We start from the raw sequence: 7787 nt of genomic DNA on the forward strand, positions 1-7787 counted from the left end.
GTGGCGACTTCGCGGTGAACGCACATTGGAAGCGTGTATTCGTCATCGCCATACTGGCATATCACCCGGTGTGATGGTGTGGGGTGCCAATGGTTACACGTCTCGGTGACCTCTTGTTCGCACTGACGGCACTTTGAACAGTGGTCGTTACATTTCACATATGTTACGACCCGTGGCTCTACCCTTCATTCGATCCCTGCGAAACGCTACATTTGAGCTGGATAATGCACTACCGGATGTCGCAGGTCCTGCACGGGCCTTTCTGGATACAGAAAATGTTCAACTGCTGCCCTGGCCAGTACATTCTCCAGATCTCTCACCAACTGACAACGTCTGGTCGATGGTGGCCGAGCAACTGGCTCGTCACAATACGCCAGTCACTACTCTTGATGAACTGTGGTATCGTGTTGAAGCTGCATGGGCAGCTGTACCTTTACACGCCATCCAAGCTGGGTTTGACTCAATGCTCAGGCATATGAAGGCCGTTATTACGGCCAGAGGTGGCTGTTCTGGATACTGATTTCTCAGGATCTGTGCACCCAAGTTGCATGAAAATGTAATCACATGTCAGTTCTAGTACAATATATTTGTCCAATGAATACCCGTTTATCATCTGCATTTCTTCATGGTGTAGCAATTTTAATGGCCAGTAGTGTATAATTCCCTAACGATTTCCGAAATCAAATGTCCCATGCGTCTACCTCCAAGTACCTCTCTGCGTTCATTACTTTAATTCCGGTCGCGCGTACGTAATCACGTTGGTAACTTTTTCACATGAATCACACGAATACAAATGACAGCTCCGCCCATGCACTGCCCTTTTATACCTCGTGTAGGCGATACTACCGCCATCTGTGTATGTGCGTATCGCTATCGCATGACTTTTCTGACCTCAGTGTAGTCATTCACATATCTACATCTACATCCATACTGCGCAAGCCACCTGACGGTGTGTGGCGGAGGGTACCCTGAGTACCTCTATCGGTTCTCCCTTCTATTCCAGTCTCGTACTGCTCGTGGAAATAAGGATTGTCGGTATGCCTCTGTGTGGGCTCTAATCTCTCTGATTTTATCCTCGTGGTCTCTTCGCGAGATATACATAGGAGGGAGCAATTTACTGCTTGACTCTTCGGTGAAGGTATGTTCTCGAAACTTTGACAAAAGCCCGTACCGAGCTACTGAGCGTCTCTCCTGCAGAGTCTTCCACTGGAGTTTATCTATCATCTGCGTAACGCTTTCGCGATTAGTAAATCATTTTGTAACGAAGCGCGCCGCTCTCCGTTGGATCCCCTCTATATCCTCTATCAACCCTATCTGGTACGGATCCCACACTGCTGAGCAGTATTCAAGCAGTGGGCGAACAAGCGTACTGTAACCTACTTCCTTTGTTTTCGGATTGCATTTCCTTAGGATTCTTCCAATGAATCTCAGTCTGGCATCTGCTTTACCGACGATCAACATTATATGATCATTCCATTTTAAATCACTCCTAATGCGTACTCCCAGATAATTTATGGTATTAACTGCTTCCAGTTGCTGACCTGCTATTTTGTAGCTAAATGATAAAGGATCTATCTTTCTGTGTACTCGCAGCACATTACACTTGTCTACATTGAGATTCAATTGCCATTCCCTGCACCATGCGTCAATTCGCTGCAGATCCTCCTGCATTTCAGTACAATTTTCCATTGTTACAACCTCTCGGTACACCACATCATCATCTGCAAAAAGCCTCAGTGAACTTCCGATGTCATCCACCAGGTCATTTATGTATATTGCGAATAGCAACGGTCTTACGACACTCCCCTGCGGCACACCTGAAATCCCTCTTACTCCGGAAGACTTCTCTCCATTGAGAACGACATGCTGCGTTCTGTTATCTAGGAACTCTTCAATCCAATCACGCAATTGGTCTGATAGTCCATATGCCCTTACTTTGTTCATTCAACGACTGTGGGAAACTGTATCGAACGCCTTGCGGAAGTCAAGAAACACGGCATCTACCTGTGAACCCGTGTCTATGGCCCTCTGACTCTCGTGGACGAATAGCGGTAGCTGGGTTTCACACGACCGTTTTTTTCGAAATCCATGCTCATTCCTACAGAGTAGATTTCTAGTCTTCAGAAAAGTCATTATACTCGAATACTTGTTCCAAAATTCTACAGGGCTATTACAAATGATTGAAGCGATTTAGCTCCATTCATTGACATATGGTCACGACACACTACAGATACGTAGAAAAACTCATAATGTTTTGTTCGGCTGAAGCCGCACTTCAGGTTTCTGCCGCCAGAACGGTCGAGAGCGCAGTGAGACAAAATGGCGACAGGAGCCGAGAAAGCGTATGTCGTGCTTGAAATGCACTCACATCAGTCATAACAGTGCAACGACACTTCAGGACGAAGTTGAACAAAGATCCACCAACTGCTAACCCCATTCGGCGATGGTATGCGCAGTTTAAAGCTTCTGGATGCCTCTGTAAGGGGAAATCAACGGGTCGGCCTGCAGTGAGCGAAGAAACGGTTGAACGCGTGCGGGCAAGTTTCACGCGTAGCCCGCGGAAGTCGACGCATAAAGCAAGCAGGGAGCTAAACGTACCACAGCCGACGGTTTGGAAAATCTTACGGAAAAGGCTAAAGCAGAAGCCTTACCGTTTACAATTGCTACAAGGCCTGACACCCGATGACAAAGTCAAACGCTTTGAATTTTCGGCTCGGTTGCAACAGCTCGTGGAAGAGTATGCGTTCAGTGCGAAACTTGTTTGTGTGATGAAGCAACATTTTTTTCTTAATGGTGAAGTGAACAGACACAATGTGCGAATCTGGGCGGTAGAGAATCCTCACGCATTCGTGCAGCAAATTCGCAATTCACCAAAAGTTAACGTGTTTTGTGCAATCTCACGGTTTAAAGTTTACGGCCCCTTTTTCTTCTGCGAAAAAAACCTTACAGGACACGTGTATCTCGACATGCTGGAAAATTGGCTCATGCCACAACTGGAGACCGACAGCGCCGACTTCATCTTTCAACAGGATGGTGCTCCACAGCACTTCCATCACGATGTTCGGCATTTCTTAAACAGGAGATTGGAAAACCGATGGATCGGTCGTGTTGGAGATCACGATCAGCAATTCATGTCATGGCCTCCACGCTCTCCCGACTTAACCCCATGCGATTTCTTTCTGTGGGGTTATGTGAAAGATTCAGTGTTTAAACCTCCTCTACCAAGAAACGTGCCAGAACTGCGAGCTCGTATCAACGATGCTTTCGAACTCATTGATGGGGACATGCTGCGCCGAGTGTGGGAGGAATTTGATTATCGGCTTGATGTCTGCCGAATCACTAAAGGGGCACATATCGAACATTTGTGAATGCCTAAAAAACTTTTTGAGTTTTTGTATGTGTGTGAAAAGTATTGTGAAAATATCTCAAATAATAAAGTTATTGTAGAGCTGTGAAATCGCTTCAGTCATTTGTAATAACCCTGTACAACTGATCTACGTTACGGGTATAGGTCTATAGTTCTGCACATCTGTTCGACGTCCCTAATATCCGGCGGAGGCATGTACGGCGATGGCAAGTACGCCAGTGGTGTTACTCTGACGCCGGAGCGTGTTTTCTGGATGCTTCTGTATTTCTGTAAGGCAGTGTAGGTTACCGCCTCAAAATTTTTCGCCAGCACGGCCCCACCAGCCGCGTACAGCTGCGGAGGGCAGGAAGCAGGAAGTTGCACGCAGGCTAGGCGGACGCTACGCTACGCTAGGTTGGCGTGCAGGCGCGGCCACCACCCCGCGCCAATGGGTGTGAAAACACTCGACAATTTATCGGCCCGCCGCTACAAATTGCCCGCCGCGTGTTTGCCCACCACGCGCACACGGCCGTGATGAGGGGTGGGGCTCGACTCCGGCGGTTGCGGGGCTGGGAAAGGGTGGAGAGGTGGGGGGGGGGGGGAACGAGGGAGCCACACCGCCGGCGCGCGGCGGCCGTATTGTTTCAGGGAGGCAAATTGCACGGGAAGTGTTAGTTGCTGTTACGGCCGCCCATAACGGAAATGAGTTTCGTTCGAGTGGCCCGCGCCGCCCGAACTGTTTACGAGATCGTAAAAGCGACGCCCGTCCCCTCCCACCCTGCCACCACTTTTTTGGATTCCTCCTCCTCCTCTCTCCTCTCCTCCTACGGCGGCCGTTCCGGATCCTCACCCCCGGCCACCGCCGGTTAGTGCGGGGCTGTTAACCCCCGTAAATTGCCCGCCTCCGCCCCCGCACGCTACTTCCCAACCCTTCCCTTTCCCCGCAGCCTCCCCACCTGGCGGGCTGTTTGCCCGTCGTCGTTCCTAACACATCACTTATCGCTTATTTACGCGCGACGGGCCGTAAAGCCGCTCCGCGGTGTGACTCCTCTTTCGGATCCTTTCTTCCCTCCCGACACCTTTTCCCCGTTCCTGTTACTTATTTTTCCGGTATTATCCGCCAGTTCCCACGAGGGCCGGAAAAAAAAAAAAAAAAAACAGAAGCCGCTGCCACCTGTTTTCGGCGAGCGCCGGAGGTGAAAATTTGTGTGCCGGAGCGGCAGTTTCACTTTCCGTGTGTCGCTAATAAATAAGAATTAGCGAAAATTACGCCCCGCCACCGCTTTTTTCCCCCCCGTTGCAGAGCGCAGCGCGAATTTTACGTATTCGTAAAATGATCGTGACCGAAATTAAGGTGTGCGAAGATAGGTGCAAGACAGCTCGAAAGTTGCCTCATCTCCATTTGTTGCACCCGAAGACACTAAAAGCTGTCTCATCTCCATTTTTTACATTTTAAGACATCCCAAGTCAGCTCCAGTGCTTGCCGTTATCTTCTTTTACTTCGTTTCGCAGTCATCTCTCTTCTTCGTGGAGAATAGCTGTTGTATGCGACTGGGATAAGGAATTCTGTAGTACGGCAAGCGGCCGGCCTGAGTGGCCGAGCGGTTCTAGGCGCTACAGTCTGGAACCGAGCGACCGTTACGGTCGCAGGTTCGAATCCTGCCTCGGGCATGGATGTATATGATGTCCTTAGGTTAGTTAGGTTTAAGTAGAACTACTTCTAGGGGACTGATGACCTCTGATGTTAAGTCCCATAGTGCTCAGAGCCATTTGAACCAAGTACGGCAAGCGTGCGGCATTCCAGCAGTCAAAAGCCGATTTTCTGTCCGATGATGATGATGATGATGTTTGGTTTTGTGGGGCGCTCAACTGCGTGGTTATCAGCGCCCGTACAATTTCCCAATTTTTGCTCAGTCCAATTTCGCCACTTTCCTGGATGATGATGAAATGATGAGGACAACACAAACACCCAGTCATCTCGAGGCAGGTGAAAATCCCTGACCCCGCCGGGAATCGAACCCGGGACCACGTGCTCGGGAAGCGAGAACGCTACCGCGAGACCACGAGCGGCGGACTTTTCTGTCCGAAACTGAACATCGCTGGCTCCTCGGCTGTCTTTGGCACTGAAACAAGTCATTCCCGTCTGACCGTTGGTCCTATCCTCTTGTCTGTTGAGTCACCAGCAACCGGTAAGTCTTTCGCAGTCTGCACTAGATGAATTGGTCGTTCTGTAATCATACTGAACTGGGTTGTGACCGAATGCCACTAAAGTGGCTAATGAGCTAGCAGCTGTCCCATGACACCAAGTGTTTTCCAGTTGGAAATAAACTTCCAAAAAGTTTTGATAGCAAGGTGCATTTTACAGACTCAAAAACGTTTTCAAAACACGTGACGTCACGCCGCGGTGTGGGAGCGCGCGGACACGGAATTTAGCGGGAGTCAGTAGCGAGCCAGTGGGTGTGTTGGACCTTCCATTGAGCTACGGACCCCCTGGAGATGTCTCCCGCAGTCGGAGACGAAACGTTGGGAATCGACACAAAATTCATCAACCGATCACGGCATAACAGCCCGGATAATTATAATGGACATGATATTTCCGGCCGTGAAAGTCTACACTTTAGTTTGATTATTTACGCACGCTACGACAAATAAAAAAAAAGACACACCACAAAGAAAGTATCCAAATGAGACGGAATTCGGCAGATGTGATGTACATGTACAGGGTAACAAATGATTGCAGTTTTAGAAATATTGGATTATTTATTCGAAAGAAAGAGCTTCACAAACTGAGCTAGTCAACAACGCGCTGATTCATCTCTGGCCTTTAGGCAAGCAAATGAACCCTGCTATGAAATGAAATAAAATGGCACCCGTGACCATCACTCCTCGTTGACGGACCATATTGTGGACCGGAGTCTGGTTGGTATACCACTGTCTCCGCACTCGTCTTCACTGTTCATTGGGGTTCATTTCGAAGCGAGACTCATCACTGAAGACATTTCTATTCCAATCAATGAGACTCCAGTCTGAAGACATGGCAGCAGTTCGGATATTTACGCTTTTCGTGCTGTTCAGCATGGGATGGTCAATTTTGGCGACTGCACGAGAATTAGCACCACCTGGGAGCTTGCTGCACGGTCAGTCACTGCAACGGCAACCTCTTCAATAACTTCCATTGGGATAGGGCGCCTTCCTTTTCCGGTTGATACACCGCTCTCACCCGTCTTTTCGATTTTGATCGTCATGTTCTTCACGCCATTTAATGACATCGGGACTCTCCTAAGACCTCTGTCTGCTATACTCTCAATGCACCAATGTAGTTGTTGCCGTTCTCAGAAAATAGGTTTACCATCAGCACACGGTCTCGCTCCTCTTACTCACTTTACGGTGTGTCAAATGTCATAGGCCTACTGTCGTACAAGTGTACAGCGCCATATTTGTACGTCTTTACCAAAACTGGAACTCCTTTTTCACAACGTAAATCGGTTCCACATTAACGCATTAACATAACTACCAACTTCCGCTGCCGTACGGTAATTACAGTTTACAATGCACCTCTGTGAGTAGCTGCACCTTCAGTATAACTACCCGCTAGAAAGGCAGCTCAACTTTGACGCGTTCCGCAACAGTCCCTAAAGGTATTGTTGTATACACAAGTTGTGAAGACTTTGGCTTCCCGGTACCAAATTGTCAGTCGGCAAATTTCAGGAAATGTGAACGACTACTTGTGTATGATTCTTTTTCTCTGAGGAACTTCTGCTGTGCGGACACGCGGCATGAACTGCTTGTGTTGCGATATGGCGCCGAGAGTGCTTTCGTAACGTCGACGACAGCTAGTGGGGAAACGGCCTTATTGGTATGCCACATTCCGCATATCACGGCCTCCGAAATTTGTCCGTCGTGAGCTCCTATGAGAAAAATTCTTTCATACACCCAAGAATTTTCCCGACTTGCACACAACATGCACGATTCCTGGATCACAGACATTACATTAATTTTAAACATTTGCGACGAGTTTTTTTTTCAGAGGTTTGGGTGGAACATCTGGTGACACTCCGCGAACTGAAATCGACCCTCGTGGCCTGGCCGGAAGGAACCTTTTCGAATTAAAAAATAACAGTTTTAATTCGTTCAAAAGTTTGATTGACTGTCGCTCTCCCACTTCGGAAAATAAGTAGCAACAAAAAGAAAAAAAAGCCACACCTAACAGTGGTAAGGCTCGCAGACGACATAACTCTTCTGCCGAAAGTAAGGGAGCTATTAGTGAGCTGTTTAATGGATTAGCCAGAGTGCTTGCATTAGAATTTGCCGTTCATGATGAGTGAGACTAAGCAAAATTGTATGAAGAGTTGCAGAAACCTCAGCCACGACTTGCTACACATTTAAACAGGTGAAGACGCTGTAGGAAACATAGCTTATTCTCATACCTAACAAGCAAGAG

General features: G+C 48.3%; 1 non-coding gene across 1 annotated transcript; it reads left to right on the forward strand.

Moving 5' to 3' along the window:
* Positions 1-4933: 4933 nt before the first annotated feature.
* Positions 4934-5017, forward strand: Trnap-ugg (transfer RNA proline (anticodon UGG)). Its single transcript has one exon. It is a non-coding gene; the product is annotated as a tRNA-Pro (tRNA).
* The last annotated feature ends 2770 nt before the right edge of the window (positions 5018-7787 follow it).

The sequence above is a fragment of the Schistocerca cancellata genome, chromosome 9 (assembly GCF_023864275.1).
Source record: "Schistocerca cancellata isolate TAMUIC-IGC-003103 chromosome 9, iqSchCanc2.1, whole genome shotgun sequence".
In the NCBI taxonomy this organism is placed as follows: domain Eukaryota; kingdom Metazoa; phylum Arthropoda; class Insecta; order Orthoptera; family Acrididae; genus Schistocerca; species Schistocerca cancellata.